Raw genomic sequence first — 10,994 nt, forward strand, 5'->3', positions numbered from 1 at the left:
CTTTGAGCCCTTCATGTTCTTTCTCCACATTTAACATTTTTTTTTTACTCCCAGTTCTTAACTCCTCACCAAGCAGAACATTCTCCCCAGCCCAGCCAGATGCCAACCAGCTTCCAAAGGAAAAGACAGATTCTCATCAAGAGAAAAAACTGACAGTCTGATGCTACTGATTTGCTCTTGGTGACCCCTCTGCCTTCACCTCCTTTACTGTGGACTTTTGCTTGCTACCAGATTTGGTTCCTGAGAAATCACCCCCTTGAGAACACTTCCTGTTATGAGACTGTTGAAAGCCATCTTCCCTAGACTGCACAGCTTGAAGTTGTGCCCTGGATCTTACTTCTTCCCTGCCTCTTTGAGTTAAAGCGGACATATAAATTTTCTTTGAATATTTCTTTTAGATACACCCCTTTAATAAGCATAACCATTATTGAATATCTTCTCATGTAGTGGCAATTTCCTTTACGTTCGGGTTCCATTCAATACAGTATACTAGTAGACAAATTTCTGTTCAGAGTTTATGTAAACATAATGCTCTGGGGAATATTGGTCTTGACACCTTGGCCCACTCCATATGCACTAGTAATTCCCTTGATACTGTCCCTTTTCGCATAGGCACATCAAAATGGGAAAAGTTAACAGATGCAAATAAGTTCTTATCTAATAGAGATGGGAACACAAATTTTTTTATACTGCAGAGGGACGTTATACCCTAAACATTGGTATACTGACTTGGCTTAGACTCCAGTTGATTCAACATTGACTATTCACCCTTGAACCAAGGATACAACCTCCATAAACAAACATGGTTTCCCACATTAGCGCCAGGAACATAAATTCTACCAAAGAAAGCCCTACTACTTCCATGGCACTGACTTACTTCAAAAACAGTTCTTATATCACTCTGAAAACCGGGCAACAGCAAACTCTGTTTTTAGGGCAGTATTCTCTATAATGCTAACTGCTAGTGAGATGGAACCAGAAGACACTACACACCAACGGTCTTCAACACAGGACCTGTACAGAAACCGGGATCTATAACTACAGAAACTTGACAGCAACAACTACAAGGCTGAAGAGTTGACCACCAAGAATGACTAGGGGGTTGGACAATCAAGTATGCCTGGAGTCTTGCGTTGGTCTTATGCCAAAGTGCTTCGGTGGTAAGATCTCCCTGTGTTTTAGGCCAAAAATGTTTATTTCCAATTTCTTCTATATTTTGCTGTGCCTTCGCAAATGACAGTTGCCACACACACATCTTTTTTTTTTCAGTTTATTTCCCATCTCTGGAGAAAAAAAAGGGAGCATACTAAATCATTAGTTATTGTATTAATAACTTTATTGGTGATACAATAATTTTCATAACTATAACTAACTGCTAATTAACTCTCCCCTTCTTTTTCCATTTTTTAATTCTCTTTTCTCTTTCTATTTCTTAATAACTTTGCTTTCTGTCATCCTGAAAGAAATTTATTATGATCAGTTATGTCAACAATGTGATACATTTTATTTAAATAAATAAAAAATTACAATATTAAAAATAATGGGGAAGAGGGGCTAGAGCACAGTGGTAAGGCATTTGTCTTGCATGTGGCCAACACAGGATGGACCTAAGTTCAAATACAAGCATCTAATATAGTTCCCTGAACCTGCCAGGAGTGGCTTCTGAGCCCAGAGCCAGGAGTAACCCCTGAGCACCACTGGGTGTGACCCATAAACCAAAAAAAAAAAAAATTGGGGAAGAGATGTACAGAATCTTGATCAAAGAAGACACACAGATAGCCAAACATATAAAAATAATTAATCATGGAAATAAAAATCTAAATAATGAAATATAATTTTATACCAGTGATACAGAACATATCACAAAGAACAGCAACCACCAGTGTTGGTGTGGATATGGGAAAAAACGACCCTTATTCACTGGTGGTGAAAATGTCAATTGGTCCAACCTTTATGGAAGTCAATGTGAAGATCCTCACAAAATTAGGAACTGAGCTTTCATAATACTTTGCAATTATATTCCCTGGTATATACCTCAAGGGATGAAAAACATGATGCAGAAAAGACTTTTACAATCCTATATTCATTGCAATATATTCACAATAGCCAAAAGCTGAAAACAAACCACCTAACCAAGAACAAATGACTGGATTTACAAACTACTATATATCAAAACAATGAAATACTACTCTATTTTAGGAAAGATTAGTCAAGGACATGAATAGATCTGGGGAATATAATTCTAAACTAAGTCAGAGGGAGAAAGATAGACACAAAATGATTTTATTTGTGGGGTATAAGGAAAATAGTGTGAGAATAAAAATTCCCCAAAGGCAATAGAAATGAATAGCATGAGAACTGGTCTTCATTAACAAGCCTACCACAGGGGGCCTTGGAGTAAAGGGGAAGGGAGTGAGTGGCAGGTTAGGGAAGGGAACAATATGTCAATGGTGAAGGGAAGAGTCACTCTGGAAGAGGAAGTGATGCTAAAAGGAGATAAAGAGGTATTCATGGTACTGGTATCACAGTGCCTAAAAGGAAAAAGAGAAAAAAGAAAAAGAAAAGAAAAAGCCAGCCTCTGGGAAGGGGCTAGAGGGAAGTGGACTCTGGTGCAAGGATTAGTGTTGGAACATTTGTATGCCTGAAACTCAAATCATGAATAACTTTATAATTTTGTAGTTCACAGTGATTCAATTAAAGAAAGATTATGTTGGTGAGATAAACATGTCAATTAATATCGATTAAAGTGATGCATTTATATAAAAAAGTTACCTTTTCTTTTGGAACTTTTATGAAGAGCGGCACACCAGACTTATTCCTCGTTCTGAGCTTCAGGAATCATTCTAGCAGGCTAAAGGGACCATATGGGATGCCTGGGAACAAACCCTGGTCAGCTAATGCAAGGCAATTGCCTTACTTGCTTCTTTTTGAAACTTTTGTTTTCTTTTTTCTTTTTGGTTTTTGGGTCGCATCCGGTGGTGCTCAGGGGTTACTCCTGGCTGTCTGCTCAGAAACAGCTCCTGGCAGGCACGGGGGACCATATGGGACACCGGGATTTGAACCAACCACCTTTGGTCCTGGATCAGCTGCTTGCAAGGCAAACGCCGCTGTGCTATCTCTCTGGGCCCGAAACTTTTATTTCTTTTTTTTTTTTTTCTAATTTTTTTTTATTTAAACACCTTGATTACATACATGATTGTGTTTGGGTTTCAGTCATGTAAAGAACACCACCCATCACCAGTGCAGCATTCCCATCACCAATGTCCCAAGTCTCCCTCCTCCCCACCCGACCCCCGCCTGTACTCTAAACAGGCTCTCCATTTCCCTCATACATTCTCAGAAACTTTTATTTCTAATGGTGATCAGATTATTCATTATACAGGTTTTCCTTTTATCTCCCCATCCTAATTTTCTTCTTCAACCTTTTGCACTAACATGCTCATTTTTTTGTTTTAGTGTCAGTGATCAGGGATTACTCTTGGCTCTGTGCTCAGAGATCACTCCTTGTAGGTCTTTGGGAAACAGGCAGTGTCAGATATCAAACCCAGGTTTGACAGCCCAAATTTTATTTTAATTGATTGAGATTCTGTGGCTTATAATATTATTATTATGGGTTCCCTTGCACATAATTCCAATTAAGTTTTATAGGCCTCTAGCTTTCCTGGTTCTTTGCTTTTTTCCTAAAAAACTTACACTTCTGGGGATCTTACTCAAAAGAGGATGATCTCTAGACCTTTTTCGAAAGACAAACATTACTATTTAAGCCCTCAAACTCAGCAATGTTTTATTCTCTCCTTACTCCATAAATTAACTTCTACTTTATTTTCTGTCATTCAATTTCAAAAACAGTCAATTCACCAATTGTTTTTTCTTATATATAATGACCTCTCATAAAACATGATTTTTCTCTGATCAACTGTCTTATTATATCCTTCCTATTAGTTAGCTCTCTAAATACAGAATCTCTTTACCTAGACTTCATATGGATAATGCTTTTTTCTTCAATATATTTTCCATAATCACAAGATCAATATATTCTTGGTAATGAAATCTTATATCTCTCCTGAGTACCTCAAAAAGACTTCCATTTATGTAAATATACAATACAAATTCTTGGTTTGTTTTTCAAATACCTTCAGAATATTCAACCCTTCTTTCTACATGACACTGAGGAAACTTCTCATGAACCTTTTGCAATAATAAAACTGTCAGTTTCCCTTAGAGTCTAGCTGTCCTTAATCCCCCTTTCTTCTTTTCTTTTTTATTTATTGGCCAAACTCAGCAGTGCTCAGGGGTTATTCCCAGCTCTGCACTCAGGAATCACTCCTGGCAGGCTTGGGATGTTGAGGATTGAACCCTGGTTGACCTCATGCAAGGCTAATGCCCTCCATTGCTGTGCTGTTGTTCTGGACCTCTTCTATTATTTTTAATTCACTAATCTTAATTCTTAGTATTATTTGGGCCACCTCAGTGGTACTCAGAACTTATTCTTGGCTCTGCACTCAGGGATCACTCCTGGTGGTCTTGAGGAATCAGGAAACACATGTGGTGCTGGATTGGTTGCGTGCAAAGTCTACCTATTGTATGTTGGCTCTGGCAGTACCATCTTATCCATCTTTTTGAGACATCATATACTATACTCTTTTCCCATTGGTGCTGCTAATCCCCTTTACGTTCTTATTTCAAGAGGTTCCTAACCTGTTGCCCATTTAACTATATTTTGGCAATTAGATTTTGCATTCTAAAGATATTCAAGTATGTACAAAACATTATATAAATCAGTAAGTACTTGGTTGTAGGACTCTTACTTGTATTTTTCTCTATGAAAAGTTCTATGTATAGATTTGCTAGAATAATGCCTTGCAAACATTAGTTAAAGCAAGAGATATTGTTGGTCTATTAACTAGATTATGCCAAAATGAAACCATTGCTTCAAAATGTTTTCATTTATAGACATATGGATGGCCAACAGACATATGAAAAAGTGTTCATTGCCACTCATGATTAAGGAAATGCAAATCATAATAATGAGATATCTTATATTCTTTTTGAGAATAACACATATAAAAAAGTCAGGAAGCAATCAGGGTTGGTGAGGTTGTGAGAAAGGAACCTGCATTTATGGTTGTGGGATTGTTGTCTGGTTCAGCTTTTATGAAAAGCAACATGGGGATATATAAAAAATGTAGGAATGAAACTTCCGCGTGACCCAGTGATACCACTTCTTGGCACCCATTTTACAAACAAAAAATTATGAATATGCAAAGATATATGAGAAAAATGTTTATCACCACACTTAGTAAAATAGCCAAGATATGGAAACAATCTAAAACCTAATTACAGATGAACAGCTAAAGACTGTGGCCAACACAGAATGGACCCTGGTTCGAATCCTGGCATCCCATATGGTCCCCCAAGCCTGCCAAGAGTGACTTCTGAGCACAGAGCCAGGAGTAACCTCTGAGCACTGCCGGGTGTGACCCCAAAACAAAAAACAACATAAAAGAAAAAAAAAAACAAAAATAATTGTGGTGTATCTATACAATGAAAATTTAAGAAGGAACAAAAATGTGGAATTCACAGCAATATGAATGGGTCTATAGGATATCAAGCTGAGTGAAGTCAATCAGAAGGAGAGGAACACAGCATGACCTCTCATATATGGGCAAGGTAGCAATAAAAGTCCAAAGAAAAAATAATGGGAAAACTTATCCAAACAATTGAGTGAGGGGGTGGGGTTGGTGAGAAGGCTTGAGAGAGTAAGCTGTGAGGGTCTTTGGTAGAAGAAGGTGAGTACACTGGTGATGGGTGTAATATTAAAATTATGTGCATGTGAAACCATTATTAACAGTATTGTAAACTAGAGTTTCAATCAATAAAGCAATTACAGATTTTTTTCTTTTAGAAAGTATTCACTCTTTCTTAATTAAGTAATAGAAGTAGCAATTTATAAAAGAAGTATTAAAATCTGAGGTTTGTTCTGAGGTCAAAAAATGATGCTTGGAACTTTTCAAGACGAAGAAACCATAGGCCACAGGATAAAGGAATTCTATACATATAATCCAGTTAGTCAATTCTTAAAATACAGTATGTATTTGGAGGATGGGAATCATAATAGGTCTTCTATTTGTCTTTTACTCTTCTGCCTTTTTTTTGTACTTATTCACTTGTTTTTATTTCCATTTCAGCATTTTTATTCTTGACTTCTGATTCCTAATTTTCTTTAAATTTGTCCTTTATTATTTTTGTTTTTGTCATCTTTTTCTGCTATCCCATTCTTTTCTGAATCTGCTTTTCTTTCCTTTATCCTCAGAAATATTTGTTTTCCTTTCTCATCAGAAATATTTTATTTCTTGGAATTTTTGTTCTTTTTGTATTCTGGCCTTATTTCTTTTCTTGGTCTTCCCATCCTTTGACCTCAGTTTTCTTTTTTTTAGTCTCCTATTCTGTTTTTTCTGACACATTCTCTTTTCCCTGGTCCTTTTGTCCTTTTTTTACCTTGGGCTTAATCTCTTTTTCTTGAGCCACTTGTTCCTTAGGTATCTTTATTGCATTCTTTTTACCTCTGGCTTCCTGTTCTTTTGTTATTCCAGTCTTCTCAGTCTTCATCTTCTTTTTCTGGACTTGAGGTTCTTTTGGTATCTTGACCTTATTCTCTTTTACTTGAGCCTCCTGTCCTAATATTTTGGACTCACGCTCCTTTTCTTGGGCCTCCTGTCCTTTTTGGCTTGCAATGTCATATTCATTTTCCAGGGCTGTAGGCCCTTTTGATATCTTGGCTTTACTGTCTTTTTCTTGGGTCTCCTGTCCTTTTGGTCCGATCTCAAATTCATTTTCCAGGGCTTTAGGCCCTTTTGGTATCTTGGCTTTACTCTCTTTTTCTTTGGCCTCTTGTCCTTTTGGTGCAATCTCATACTCATTTTCCAGGGCTTTCGGCCTTTTTTTTTTTTTTTTTATTTTGTGATCTTTCCAACTTTATTTTGGTATTTTGGCTTTACTTTCTTTAACTTGGGCCTCTTGTCCTTTTGGTGCAATCTCATATTCATTATCCAAGGCTTTAGGCCCTTTTGGTATCTTGGCTTTACTCTCTTTTTCTTGGGCCTCCTGTCCTTTTGGTCCAATCTCATACTCACTTTCCAGGGCTTTTGGCTCTTTTGGTATCTTGGCTTTACTTTCTTTGTCTTGGGCCTCTTGTCCTTTTGGTGCAATCTCATACTCATTTTCCAGGGTTTTAGGCTCTTTTGGTATCTTGGTCTTGCTCTTCTTTTCTTGGACCTCCTGTCCTTTGAGTATTTCAATCTCATGCTCCTTTTCCTGGGATTTGGGTCCTTTTACTATCTTAGCCTCACTCTCCTTTCCTTGGGCCTCCTGCCCTTCTTGCATCTCAGCCTTTTCCTTTTTCCTTTGGGTCACCTGTCTTTTTAGTATTGTAGTATCACTCTTCTCTTCTTGGGTGTCCTGTTGTTTTAGTTTTTCAGTACTACTCCATTTTACCTTATGGTCTGCCTCTGTTCTTATCTTGTCTTTCTCCAACTTAATTTCTTTTGCTTTGACAGTTGCCTTCTTTTTTTCTTTCGGTGTCAAAGACACTTTAGAAACTCTGACTGACATTTCGTCTTCACTACTCTGAGAACTTGAGGTGCTTACATATTTTAGGGTCTGGCCTTTGGTATCTGTTTTTTGGACAAATTCTTCCCTCTTGTAACCTGGATATATAACTTAGCAGACAAAAAAAAGTACATGATTCAGATATCAAGGTTATTTTTATTTATCCTTACATTTTCTCTGATAATGTTTCTTATTTGTCTTAAAATTGAGAAATGAGTAATAATATAAGCTTTTCCTAAAAAACTAAGTGGTAATACTTATGCATGAAATTATACAGGTATTCAGTGCTCTTTTCAATAAATTAGAAAACAAATGAAAGTATAAAAATGAATGGACGCTAGTTTAGTATATTATAGTTGAACAAAAATGGTTGCTAGCTAAATGTAGGGTATATTATCAAAATATAATTTTAGGAAAAGATGGAAAAATATTTACTCTTAAAACAAAAGAACTCAGGGGCCAGAATGATAGCACAGCAGTAGTGTGTTTTGCTTTACACATGGTCAATCCAGAAGGGACCTTGGATGGATCCTCAGTGTCCCATATAGTCTCTGAGCCAGGAGTTATGAGAGCATAGCTAGGAGTAATCCCTGAGTGTCACAGGGTGTTGCCCCAAAAGCAAAAACAAACAAAACCCCAAAGAACTCAAAAGGCTAAAGAGTTAGCACAGGAAGTAAGATGCTTGCCTTGCAGGCAGAAGACTCCAGTTAGAATCCATGGACACATGAGACCCACTGTTGAGTCACTCCTGAGCACAGAGTTAGGAATAGTCCCCAAGTATGATTAGTGGTGTGTACCCCCATTCCAAAAAATAAAAAAGAAACTCAAATATGGTTTTATTTTATAATACATATATACATTATGCAAGCATAGTAATACATATGAGTTATTGTTTCTTATTAACTAGTGTTTGCTGTTTTGGGAACTTTATATACATCAAATTATTTAACTCTCGCAACAATTAGGGTAGATGCTGGTATGATCTTCATTTTATAGATGATGAAACAGAGGCATGGGAAGTATAAATGATTAAGAGTATTATTGAAGTTAGTGAAGCTAGATTTCAATCTGAGTAGTTGCACTGTAAAGTTGATTTATTGTTGTTTTATTTAATTTAATTATTTATTTATTTTTGGTTACACCCAGCAATGCTCAGGGGTTAATCCTGGCTCTGTTCTCAGAAATCATTCCTGGCAGGCTTGGAGGACCATATGGGATGCCAGGAATTGAACCCAGGTCTGACTTCTGTTGGATATGTGCAAGGCAAATTCCCTACCACTGTGCTATCTCTCCAGCCCCTGTTATTTTGTTTTTGGAGCACATCCAATAGTGCAATGGTGTTACTCCTGGCTTTGTGCTCAGAAATCACTCCTGGCAGGCTCAGAGGACCATATGGGATACTGGAGACTAAACTTGGGTCAGCAGTGTGCAAGGCAAATTCCCTACCCACTGTGCTATCACTCCCGCCTTTAGAGTTTAGTTTTAACCATCTGTTTACTTTAAAAAATTTAAGATCTTGGGGGCCGGGTGGTGGCGCTAGAGGTAAGGTGCCTGCCTTGCCTGCGCTAGCCTCGGACGGACCACGGTTCGATCCCCCGGCATCCCATATGGTCCCCCAAGCCAGGAGCGACTTCTGAGCGCATAGCCAGGAGTAACCCCTGAGCGTCACCGGGTGTGGCCCAAAAACCAAAAAAAAAAAAAAAAAATTAAGATCTGAAATGAGTGAAATAAGTCAGAGGGAGAGAGATAAACACAGAATGGTCTCACTCATCTATGGGTTTTGAGAAAAATGAAGAACATTTGTGTAATGATTCTCAGAGACAAAATAGAGGAGGACTGCAGGGTCCAGCTCCTGACATGAAGCTCACCACAAGAATTGTTTAGTGTAGTCACAGAAATAATTACACTGTGATTTCAGATCCTTTTTTCATAATTTGTAGATAAGTTGTATTTTCTGTGTCTCAATATCTTTGTAATATAGTAAACCCGAATTATTTCCTATTTCTTTTTCTTTTTCCTTCTTTTTTTTGTCAGTTGACTTTATAAATTTATAACCATGAATTATAATATAATAGAATTGTAAATTTTTGTTGAAGCAGAGGCATGTTATATTTTGATACAAACTAATGTTTAATATTTAGCAGTTGAAAAATATTGAATTTTAAAGCTGAAACTAAACACCTCGAATTGGTATCTTTGCTAGTTACCTGTATCTTTGGAAACAAGTTATCTCCAAAGACTCATTTTCCCCATAAGTAGTCCACTCTTTATTTTTATAGTTAAAGAACATGGCCTTTAGAGAAAGACTAGTTCAAATCCAGATTCCACATTCATTTAGCTAGTGATTTTGGAAAAAATTTTTCTATTTATAAAGTGAAAGTAATAGTACTAAGCACTTTATTTAAGTATTATGAGGATTAAATAACATTATCTAGAAAAGAAACTATTATCTAGAAATAAATAATACTGCACAATGCAATGTATGGTACACAGTATTAATAAATATTGGGAACTGTTAGTATAAAATGAGATAGCAAAGGTATATATCAAGATTTTAGGATTCTTAGTATCAGTCAAAAAATTTAGAGAAATAGTATGTATTCCTGTATAAATTCTCAGTTAGTTGCCACTTTTACATAGAGAAATTCTTGGTGTCCTTAGGGTTTGATTTTTGAAAAATTGCCATGTAATTAACAATTTCATCTGTTGTTGACATATTTTTATCTGGTAAGGAGATAATTCTAAGTTAAAATTTTGTAATTTAGTAATTTTTCTTTTGTGATTTAAACTTTTGACACCAAAATAAAAATAAAATTAGGAAGCTTGCAGAACCTTTTTGTATATTTTCTTCTCTGTTCAGTAAGATGTAAATACTGACATTTTATTCTAGATAAAGCCATTCACAGTTTTCAAATGAAAATCAATGGTCAAAATGTTGCAAGTTTTTTTGTATTAAGAATGATGACCAGGGAAAAATTGTGAGTGCTGCCTGTGTGTGTTTGTCTCCTGTCCTGTTGCGTAAACCAATTAGGAGTGGGCTGAAAAGAGGCTCCAGAAAACTCGCTCTCCCAGAGGCCCATTCTAGGGCAGGAATGCCAAGGAACTGCTCCATAACTTGAAAACCAGCTATAAGCAGTACTATGCAGAAGCCAAAGTTTGTGACGTCAGGCTGGGAAAATCTACGAAACACCTGCCCAGTGGGGCCCAACTGTGAAAAAATGTGAGTGCTGCCTGTGTGTCTCTGTCTACTGTCCTGTTGCATGAATCGCTTTGCTCGCAGCCATGCGCTCTTTCTAAGGAAAAAACACCACTGCAACAAGAAGAAAAAATCACACTAAGAACTGTGCTGGAACACTGAAGCCCAGCATTTCTCTCCGGACTGTCTT

The sequence above is a fragment of the Suncus etruscus genome, chromosome 18 (assembly GCF_024139225.1).
Source record: "Suncus etruscus isolate mSunEtr1 chromosome 18, mSunEtr1.pri.cur, whole genome shotgun sequence".
In the NCBI taxonomy this organism is placed as follows: domain Eukaryota; kingdom Metazoa; phylum Chordata; class Mammalia; order Eulipotyphla; family Soricidae; genus Suncus; species Suncus etruscus.